Below are 11,100 nucleotides of genomic sequence, written 5' to 3'. Positions count from 1 at the left end.
AGAATCCTCTCGTGATCTACGTCCTTTGGAGGGAAGTGGTTTACGAACCACGCTACTCCCAAACTTGTTTCCTTTTTTTCTGCCCTGCTGTTGTTTGCTGCCATTGTATCAGGCTGCCCTCTCTCAAACCATACATTCCTCGTGATGTTTTTGTCAGGCTCGCCTTTAATAAGTGAAGCCTCTTTCACTGCCACGCCACGGGAGTGATTTGTCATGATGGTAGCCGAGAACAATAGCTTAATTCCCGGTGGCACAGAGCCGTTCCAAAGAAAAGATAGCGGAGCCACCGAAAGTTAGCACACTGCAGGCTAAAAGGTTAAAAGCCAGAACCTTGCACACCCTCGCCTTTGGTCGTACACTCTTGCCTTCACTTGCTTACAGTTTCGTTTTACAGGTTAACTCAACATTTCGGCATACATGCTTTTGGTCTTGAGCAGTAGTGTGCTTTAGTGAATAGTCACTACATGAGTAATCATAGCCTATATAGTAAGTGCACAGTAAGCTGATGGTAACTCAGTTATGTTTATAAGCTGCAGGTTTCATGTTCATTGCCAAGCTGCTGTACCCTTCGTAGCTCAGACACTTAGGCTGTAAGGCCTCTTCAGTAGCACATGTTGTTGTGTACACGCGTACATACTGTGCAATGCAGGCCCTGTAAGTCACCCTGGACACGAGCCTCTGCAAAGTAAACACAAACAAATCTAAAGCTAGCTATGCAAAGGCACCTGAAGCATTTCGCTAAACATTAACCATACTAAACAGGAAATAATTTATGATCTATGACTGGACTGGATAAGGAAATGAAAGTTCACTGCACTGTGCTCCAAGTGTGTATCCCTGATTGGTCCCTACTTAACTGTTCCATTCAGGGACCTCATAGGACCTTATACTGGACACATGCAGCGCTTGTGTGCATAGGTCACGCCTCCAGCTGGGCACCTCCCCCTTGGACGGCCACGCCCCCCCATCCCCAGGCAGAGGAGAAGATCACCTGAGGCTTTACCCTTCTCCGACACTCAGGTGGTGTTTTATGATTCACCTTGAAGCCCGTTTACGATCATGAGAACCGTGCACCATGTGAATGCACGCGCAGTAAAAAGCCGGGCCCCGCAGCGGAGTGTGGCCTTGCATACGCAAATGCGGTCCCTGCGCCTCCGATCCCCGGGCCGACAGAGGAGCAGTTGTTCTGCTGTGCGGACCTCATCGCGCTCCCGGCACTCAGATCACAGCCAAAGGATTTACATACCAAATACCGTCTGCTGGGGAACACAGGCACACCCCACCCTCCAGCCATCTGATGCTGCACAGCAACCAAACACATTAACAAATTAGCAGGGAGAGGGTGTCTTCCAGCGAGGCCCAAAGTCCCATTTATGACCCATAAATCTTCTAATCATAATATAAATATATTAATTTATAGCTTCGTTATATAACCCGTGTATTAAACAGAGAGAGGCTCTATGAGGCATCTGCTCAGGAAGGGGTTCGAGGCTTCCTGCCTGTTGAGGGCTGGTGTGTATGCTTATGCACTGGAAAATACCCACGGACTTCCTGTGTTTGTGGTACCTTTGCAATGTAAAAACATGTAGTCACCCATCGGAAAAAAACATAAGAAAATAGGGACTGATGATATATATTAATGATATATTTCAAATGATATATATTTCACTGCCTGTGAGTTAGGTTTCTGAACAATGTTTTGAACAGGACTGTATTTTTTCCAAGTATTTCACAGGGAGGCTGTTGATGGTGTCACATCAGTTAGAATTTAAAAGCAAGCTGTGTACAGATTTGATGGAGACCTACAGAATCTTTACTGTTGAGACATTATGAACAAGGAGCCCTGATTCTGTCTTTCTGTTTTAGTAACTCATCATCCTCAAGGTTATTTAGTACCTCATGCTTTACAAAAACGACTTAAGCTTGTGCTGCTCTGCCCCAACCCCCTGTAAACAGCCATTCGTTTCTGAAAGGCCTCCTCTCCTCGCCAAAGGCCCAGGAGACGGGTGGTATAAATAGGCCAGGTCACATGACTGCTGCACATCATCTCATTGGAAGACGGGAAAATAAGGGAGCGTTTCAGAACCCCAGCGATTTGGCCAGATTACGGCCCCCCCAAGAGTGACTCAGTCTTGCCAGGATTCTCAACAGCCTACCCAACCCCCACCCCCACCCAGACAGGCTGGAATCAACCCGGGACAGTCTCCTCGGTTCACAGTCCGAGAGGAGCCAAGGGGAAAACAGCTGATCGATGTACAGTGAAACGCTGTTCCAGACATCAAATTACTGCACGCTGTGATGGTCAGGAAGCAATCATACATACACGCATGCACACATACACACAAACACACATGCATAAACACACACTCGCACGCACGCACACACACACACACACATACGCACGCACACACAGGTGCGTGCACACACACACATACACACACACACACACACACACACACACAGCCAATGGCTGCAGACACCCTAACCTTACGCCTGTCTGATCTGAGATCTGTCAGCTGGCACATGTGCTGTCTGTGCTGGTGCTGTTCTATTGTTACAGACACAGCTGGACTAATCCCTGCAGCCACCAGAGAACACATGCAAAAGCACAGACCCTCTGTCAAACAGAACCAACAACCCAGCACTCAGGACAGAAACAGACTGTACTTATTATAAGATTTACTCTCCAGTGTTACCCTGAAACGCAGAGAAGCCGTAACGAGAAATCCCACTGTGGTTGTTTACAGAAATGTCTGAGTCCCCCACGCACATTCTGTGTAATTACTGTTTGCAAAGGGAGGCATCCCAATAACAGTGGCATCCTGCAGCCATCTCTGCTGTCTGTACAGCAGGGTTACTTTGTCCAGATGAAGGTCTAACAGGCTGACTGCAAAATCTGCCCGCAAGCATGACACACCCCTGCAGTCAGAGAGGGTGAAGACTGCTTTGCATATCACACAGATATTTACTTATCTCTTATCTTAAAAAAACATGCATATCATTTCGATGCAAATTGATGCAGCAGTGAACAAATCCTATTTTTATAGTGTGACAGGGATACAAAGAACATCCCTAGTTCGCAGAGTGTAATTTCTGTGCACACTCCACAGTCACGCCCCAAAAGTTCAACCTCTTCACATCTCTGGATGCAGTACGTGTGCACCGAATAATTTTTCCTGGGACGGGCTTGCCCTGTTAACCCCTGAATCGCCCTGTACGCAGCATATATGATACTGCTGGAAACAGCACCTCTTTGAGTCGCCTCTCGGTCCTTTCTGAATCAGGAGGAACGGGACGGTGACTCATTTTTTCCGCCACTACGTCGTGACACATCCATCCCTACCACCCCGACTTCAGCTTTCATGGCCCTCGCAGACCAGAGCAGGGAGACAAAACAAGTCAAAACAGCAAGGTTTTATGGGCGCTGGAGACGAGAAGGAGACAGCAAGGACGGCGGAAACAGAGCAACGGCAACACGGGTCTCTGATTGGTCGCTCTGTGTTGTTTTATTGGTCATTTCTTTTGTTGTTTTGCCATGTTACTTCCTCACAAGCTGGGGAGCACTGACTTCCAAAGATGATTACCTGCAAAGATTCTACATGTTCAGTATGCAGGAAGTGTAGAGAGGTGCCAACAAATGCAAATAACTGTCCTAGACTGCCCCGAGAGCTCGTAAAAGATTTTCCCGTATGTTGGTAGGAAGTATCACAATCTACAATAGCCTTTAAAGGACCTCTTTGCTGCCTTCTCATCACAGCTCACATTTCAGCTCACGCCTCAGTCAGTCACTTTTAACTCACTTTTAACTTTTAGCCTGTGTTCTGCTGAGAGCCTACTTCATGTTGACACAAAAGCAAAGCACAAGTTTAACAGCGAGCATGAGGTATTTTATTGCACTGTAAACCATGCAGGGAGGTAACACACAAGGCTTTTTAGCCCTCTCTTCAGCACAAATAAAGGTTCAAAGTCTTTATAAAGCCAGGTTTCCGAGAGGAGTTGAAAGGCCCGTATTTCCTTTGTTCAGCGTACATGCAGGTTCTGCTGAATGCGTTGATGAGGTCTGATGAAGTGAGGTTTTTATGCAACCACAGGGCTTTTTAAAAACATGTTTAATCTGGATTTTTTTTTTCACTTCAACACACTTAGTGCCCTGTCTCACACACAATGCAGAACCACAAATAGACTGACACCTTTTTACATTCTGAGAAATGACAAAGTCAAGTGTTTGTTTGTGGGACATTTTAGCTTATAAAAAGAGGGATCAATAAGCATTTCTGCAGTCCCACCTGTGAACAGAAGGTTGACAGCATGCTGACATTTACTGGCGTGTCAATCCACCAGCATGGTTCTGTCAAAACAGCTGTGCTCTGCCAACTTACTCTACTAACTTAGTCTGGCTGATCATTCAAAGTAAATGCATGGAACCGTAAATGCACCCTTACATCGGGTTAGTGTTGTCAGCAAATCACGCTGATCAGCACTCTTCTAGTCTAGTCTGTCTGATTAAATAACCTTAGGAGTCTTAGGAACAGGAGTTGTAATATTCTGTTGTAATATCCTGTTAAACCGCGGCACTACTGTTGTACCCTTGGCCCTAGTACTTAACCCAAAGTTGCCTCAATAAATAAATAATAATAAATAAATAGCTGTATAAATGGATAACATCTAAAAACTGTAACTAATGTAAATCAATGTGGGTAAGAGTGTCTGCTAAATGCCAGTGATGTAATGTACAATTCAGGGATGAAACTGAGATTATAGAGGAGGTGGAACATACCTCATTGTCACTTTTATTTATGCCATGTGACCAACCAAGAGCGGGGGAAAACATCTCCTTTGTTCCTTGTTGGGAAAATGAGCGTGACTTGCAAGCTCGGAAACAGACATGCACAAAACGGACTGCTGTTTTTTGAATGCAGTGATCCATAAGTGTCTATAAATTAAAGCACTGGATGGTATTTTTGCAGATTGCAGCAAGGTCACAACAAGTAAACAAACGTTTCTAGGTGCGTCCAAACAAACGCCTTTCCTGTAGAGACATTACACCAAAGTCTTAACACACCGTGGTCATTAAAAGAGCACATGATTCTCATCTAACGAGCAGGGATGTTAACCACAGTGTCCCGCTTAGACTCCCAAAATGGCCCTGTGCATTTGGCCACCTAATCACTCCCTCTGCAGCTGATTGGCTGACCAGTCCCTTTCATGCCCCACCAACCGTGTCTCCCCAGGTCATCCCTGTAAAATAGAACTGCGCTCTCCACTGACCTTCCCAGTTAATTACAGATTCAATTGGAAAAAAAAAGCCCAAACTTTTTCCAGCCTTTATTTTCTAATAACACTCTGCTGTGCACTTGCAGCTTACACCACGCGCGTGGAGAGAAGCAGGCGGGGATTAAGTGAAGGCACTCTCCGGCGTTCGCAGCTCTCCTCGCCCACAGCTGCAGACACAAAGATCCCAGGCGAGCCACTTCTCGGTCTCTGTCACAGTGCCAGGGTTCCACGGAGCATTGGCGTTGGGCACCCGCCCTTACACAGCCCACCCCCCCCCCAGCGAAACGCTCCCCCGGAGTTCTGCCGTGTTGGTGAGGCACAGGGAAAGCCTATCGTCCCACCCATCTCTTTAGCTCCGTTTATACAGCCATTTTATAAGTGCCTGCTCTTCACAGCCCAGATGAAACGGCTGAGGGAAGACGAGTCACGTGGGGAGAGAGCCCAGACCCCAGTCCCCAGACCGCATGTTAACAGTCTCTGCGTGTTATCAGTTTGAGTTTTGCCCCTGCCTACACTCCTGGCAATCTGTCACTTTTTTTTTTTTTTTACTTTTTATCACATCAGATTTACATGTACTGAAAGGAAACCCAGATTTTGCTTTGCATTGGCTTCACTGTTTGGCTTCAATGGCTTCACCATTTCTCTTTTTTTACTGGACGACACAGTTATCAGTGCTGATTCGGGATATTGCTTAAATGTCACAGTGAACAGCCGCTGTGCAAGCGCAGCAGCGGCTTCCCTCCGGAGTTTAAATGACTGAGGAAGAATGCAAAGCCATGAGCTTGAAGATGCACGTTCCAGCTCGCGCAACACTTCTGCATTTTGTGTCACGTGATGAAACGGTTGTCCGTTAATTGCAAACTGCACGTCACTTTTGCGCTTCCTCCGAAGCTGTCTGGAGATAAATTTAGAGTGCGGTCGGTGTTTTGGTGTTGTGTGCGTTTCTATGGTGATTATGGATGTCCATATATAGTCAGGGAATGCCCATCTATTAGACAGGGAATGTCCAGATTTTTCCTATTAGTTAACGCCACACCCGCTTCAAACAAGAAAAAAACTTTACAGGCATGTTGATATGCACTTAATTGTTTCGTGTAAATTTGTTATTTTGTTTATTGCTTGCAAATGGATGCTACGAGGAAACAGACTGCATACACTCTAAAAGTAATTACTGGAAAAAAGGGAGAATTACTGTAAATTTAATCCACTACGTGTGGTTTATTTTTAGTGTAATGAGGGTTCGTTTTGGCACGACTCCATTTTAGCCTTTGCAAAGGTGCAGCTTGCGCAGTTAGTCAACCTGTGTACAGACACAGTTACGGCACACAATGAACTGCCCAGAAATCCACGGTAGATCATTAGGCCCGAACATGTGTCTGAATAATAATGTAAAACTCTCTTCTTTGTTGATGAAAATGCTCTGAACTGTTGTCCTTCGATACAAATAAACAAACTGGTAAGCAGGGGACCGATCACTGTCCTCTAAAGAGATACACGAATTCCAGGCAGTTGTTGTAAACCGCCTACATCTCTGCTTTGCAATATTTCAGAGAAAGAGACAACCTGCTATTACATGTCTGCTAGCCGTTACATGTCTGTTAAGTGTGACTCTTTTTGCGTGGATCTATAGCATCATGACATATTCACCACATACACTGAAAAAAATGAAGTCCTGGTTGTGCCTGTTGGGCGAAGAAACTTGGTGCAGCCTAGCTATTTCAGCTGTTGTATTCATGGACAAACAAAGACACCCGAGGAGTGCAAACGATTTATTGGTTTCTGCATCTGCTTCTGTCCGTTATGCACGAGCAAAACGCATTTCGGCCAAAGTGTTACCGAGTATTTCCTTTCACTCCTCCCATAACCACGTTTCCTCCGTTTCGGATAGTCCATGTATGGAAACGTTGGGTTATTCGCTCAGACCCTGTGGACCCCTTTGCGAATACGTGTTATTAACAGTAAATCAGTTCAGCTGGTTGTATCGCAAGCGCGGATCGATCGGTTGTTCGGATACACCGACAGTGAGCATAACCACTGACCTCATAATGCCGAATGTGATTAAGTTTTGAAATGAGTGCTGATTTGATAACCGTAGGGAATGTTAAAGGCACAAGTGTCAGATTACAGAAAAAGTGTTTGGAAGCATAGCGAAATGCGCACTGCCTACCGCAAGTGAAAGTTGCAAAAGTTGGACACACAAAAGACGCTAACCCCGACTTGTTAGCAGCATAGTTTGTTTACATGCAGCTTCACAAATTACTTGGCTACAAAGAAATACAGTAAATTCCTATTTGTAGCGGTGAGCACAAGGAATACACGGGGAAAACACGCCCATTGAATCGGACCGATTCGCTATCTTTCCATTGGGTTTGGTTGATTCTCCAAAGCAGCCAAGTAACTGCAAAATCTTAATGAATTACTGATTGCAAACCGCTTCGAGGGCGCCGTCCTTACCTGATGCTGGTATTGTCTAATGTCTCAGTTTGTCAGCGGGCAATCTGTTCCTACCACAGAGATCTTCTGTTAAGGATTACGCCGCTTTCGGTAGCACGTTATATCCTGGGCTGGGGCAACTCCCTTCTGAGTCAGACGCACGGATCTCTTCAGCGCTACATGGAGGGCGGCTACGAAGGGGAGAAGGGGTAGATTTCGACCCCTCCCTCTCTGGTGACAGCGGGACAAGGCCCCTCCGGGAATGTGCACTACCGGGATTACCGGTGTAAGGTGTCAGACTCCTTCCTGCCATTGCGGGCACTGTATGGGTCATTTCCAGTGATTTGCGCGTGAACAAATAGGCTGGATTATGTTCATATGTACACTTACATAGACAATGCCACTCATTTTTTTTTTATAATAAACGATTGTTGAACTATATGTTCAGATGCAGTTCTGTGCTGAGGTAGATGTCAGTATAGGCCTACTTCAAATGTGTAAAGTATGTCATTTAATATAACCCCTACGCAACTGATACAGCGTCCTTGAAGATTTTGTATCTCTTTTGATGTTATTACCAAACGATCAGTTTCCTGATCGTCTGGTAATAACGTAGGTATAAGCGTTGTATTCAATGATGTTATCGTTGTCTTGGACACTTCCGGCTGCAATGGCCCGCTTGGTTAATCCTCTCCACTGACCGCCTTGTTATAAAAGAGTTGTTTTGCATCATTTTTAAACATGATCTTAGAAGACACCGCCAGTGCTAAGCTGTTACAACACTTATTACATGCGTCAGTTGTGGAGTTCTTGAAACCACGAATCTTATCGCAGTGATACAGAATTAATTTTCAAGTTTAACATTTTGACGAAAGTGTTCGGAAAGGGGGTGGCCTATTTGTGAATATACAAATACGAGAAATGGAGATGAAACGTATATGTACTGCAAGCCATGAAGATATGCGTCCCAAACCAATTCAATTAAGCGCGTCTTCGAGCAAAAGAGGGAACAGCGGTGCGCTGTTGCTAAAATCTTTGGGAGACTGAACAGATTAAATTACATATCAAACGAGAAATGCGCAACGTCGACATATACAACATTCAGAGGATGCTGCGTAACTTGACGGTAAATTACGGTAGGCATCGCCATTAACAAGTTGGCCAAAATTTTTAGTTCCTTAAGGTTTATCAAGCCGCACATCCGCTAGTTTGTGGCAGTGATGTTAGAATGTGATGATGCTCGTCTGAACGTGCTCATATTCCACGTTAATGCATTTGTGAATTCAAATGTATTAACACTTGGCACCTTTAATATTCTTATTATTAGTAATAATATTACATTGCATTGTTGTCATTTAGCAGACACTCTTAACCAGAGCCCAAGGGTTCTTTAGCAGTTCCCAAGAGGGGAGTCGAACCAGCAACCTTTCGGTTACAAGCCCCGCTCCCAACCACTATGCTACACTGCCACCCCACTCACTTTCCCTCATATCCTCTGAAGCTCTGTAAATCTCCTAATCAGCCCCATAATAAGGCCAAATAAGTAAAAAGCAGTGAAATAAGTCTGTTGTCTACCCACCCAAAGCCTGAACGGATCGCTAGTGTCAGAGGTCCTGTCACAGAAGCCACAATACTCTCAAATCTTAATTAACAAGCTTTTCTTTTGCTGAACGGGCAGGTCTGCTCCATTTGTAATATAATAATAATAATAATTCATGGATCCACAAAGGTGGAGAGGGAGGAATTGATTTGTTCTGTTTTGCTGGGAAATGGCTGGGAAAGGCTGGGAGGTTTGCCAGGATACTGATGAACCCTTACTCTGCAATAAGTGTTACAGGGGCTGTAATGACCACAGTGAGTCTGGACCTTGGAGTAAAGTCTCATCCAACACATGGTATCTCCTACAGCACAGTATCCCCATCAACATCAACACACCAATGAACACAGTACGTATTTCTGAGAAATTGAGTACTCAGTTCATGATTTCCAAATGTTCACACATGAACAACAGCAAGTTATGCTAGCATATGAAAGTTTGTATTAGACAAATTTTATGTCTGCATGCAAGACTGTTTTTCAGAACATTGATACACCATAGTATCACCAATAGTGTAAAGGCTGTAATACTTGACTCTAGTACATCTATAATGAGTGTGTATTTCAGATTAGATTGATGTAGTTCAATACCCACCAACCAATTTGATGATTTACTTTGATTGAACTGCCAATTCAATACAATCTTTATCAAAAACAATCTGGACATCACATGGCAATACATTTCAAGTAGTAGGATGTTCTGTGTCAGAGTAAATGTTACATTCTGAGTGATACCATCAGGAGAAAACGTAAATGACAAAATGTTGCCAATTTAATGACTCTGCAACTAGCTAGGTAGCTAGCTAGTTAATCAACATCAGCTTTTTAGCCAGTGAACTTAATTTGTCATGTTCAGAAAAATGTGGCTTGTTTATTGTTGTCTTGTGAGTTTGTTAGCTATACAGATTCACCTAAAGAGGTCATTCAAAGGGCTGATCTGACACCATAAATATCAATGAATTGCTGAAGTGTTGATCCAAGTGCCTAGGAACAAACCAGAAATTTGCTGCAACCCTTGGGGAAGGTGGTCACAAAACCTACACATTAGGCGAGGGACATACGCACCCAGTCGTGGCTGGAGATGCGTCAACGGTACAGCCAGTCAATCTGCTGGCAATCTTTGATAAATGCATTCACTGCCTGCCGACACCAATTCTGCGTGCTGAACTGGGAATGACCAATCAAATTAAAGTAAAGACCGGCCAGCAGTGTTTTTTTTTTTTTTTTGACTCACCATCGAGGGCGTTTATCCTTAGCTTTACGCTTCAAAACCACATTACATCAGCACTGCCATAATGTTGCTCTCAGGCCACCTGCACAACAGCAGTCTTCTTGCGGTGTTTTCGCAATTTACGATGCCACATCGGGCCACGACCTCTCTGCTACATTGTGAGAGTGTTGTGTTTTAGCTGGATTGCAGGTTAGTTTATATCAAGGCTAGAAGGCTTAGATGGTAGCTGGTGAATGAGACAGGACATAGTGTAGTCTGCATGACTGTCTGTGATTTTAAATAGATTGGTTATCACAGATTGCCTTAGCTTCCTAGCCTCATAAAGAAAAAAATATCCCAGGCTTATGCAAACCGATCTACTGTAAGTTGGATATAGTAGCCTATGGCTATAGTAACTAACTATAGCTAATGTTGTGACGTTTGGTATTGGTTGCAGTGTTTAATTTGTGTGATAGAAAGCAAGGAAGAAGACAAGTAAGAAAGAAAGACCCTGTTTTAACGGTCTTGGCATATTTCACATGCAGAGAATCAGAGCCAATACTGGCGATTGCTCTTCCAGTCTAAAA

The 11,100-nt window shown here is 44.4% G+C and overlaps 1 protein-coding gene across 2 annotated transcripts in view; it reads right to left on the bottom strand.

Moving 5' to 3' along the window:
* Positions 1-7,925, bottom strand: part of LOC118777552 (gelsolin-like) — a 22,711-nt gene extending 14,786 nt beyond the window's left edge. The window contains exon 1 of one of the 2 annotated variants that reach the window (XM_036528599.1): positions 7,729-7,925. The gene's annotated coding sequence lies outside the window, so the exon portion shown is untranslated. The remainder of the gene's footprint in view (positions 1-7,728) is intronic. The other variant, XM_036528600.1, reaches the window with a different exon arrangement.
* Between the last annotated feature and the right edge of the window lie 3,175 nt (positions 7,926-11,100).

This window comes from Megalops cyprinoides, chromosome 5, assembly GCF_013368585.1.
Source record: "Megalops cyprinoides isolate fMegCyp1 chromosome 5, fMegCyp1.pri, whole genome shotgun sequence".
NCBI classification, from domain to species: Eukaryota; Metazoa; Chordata; class Actinopteri; order Elopiformes; family Megalopidae; genus Megalops; species Megalops cyprinoides.
Note: the sequence above shows the minus strand (reverse complement) of the source record. Positions and strands in the feature narration are given on the sequence as shown.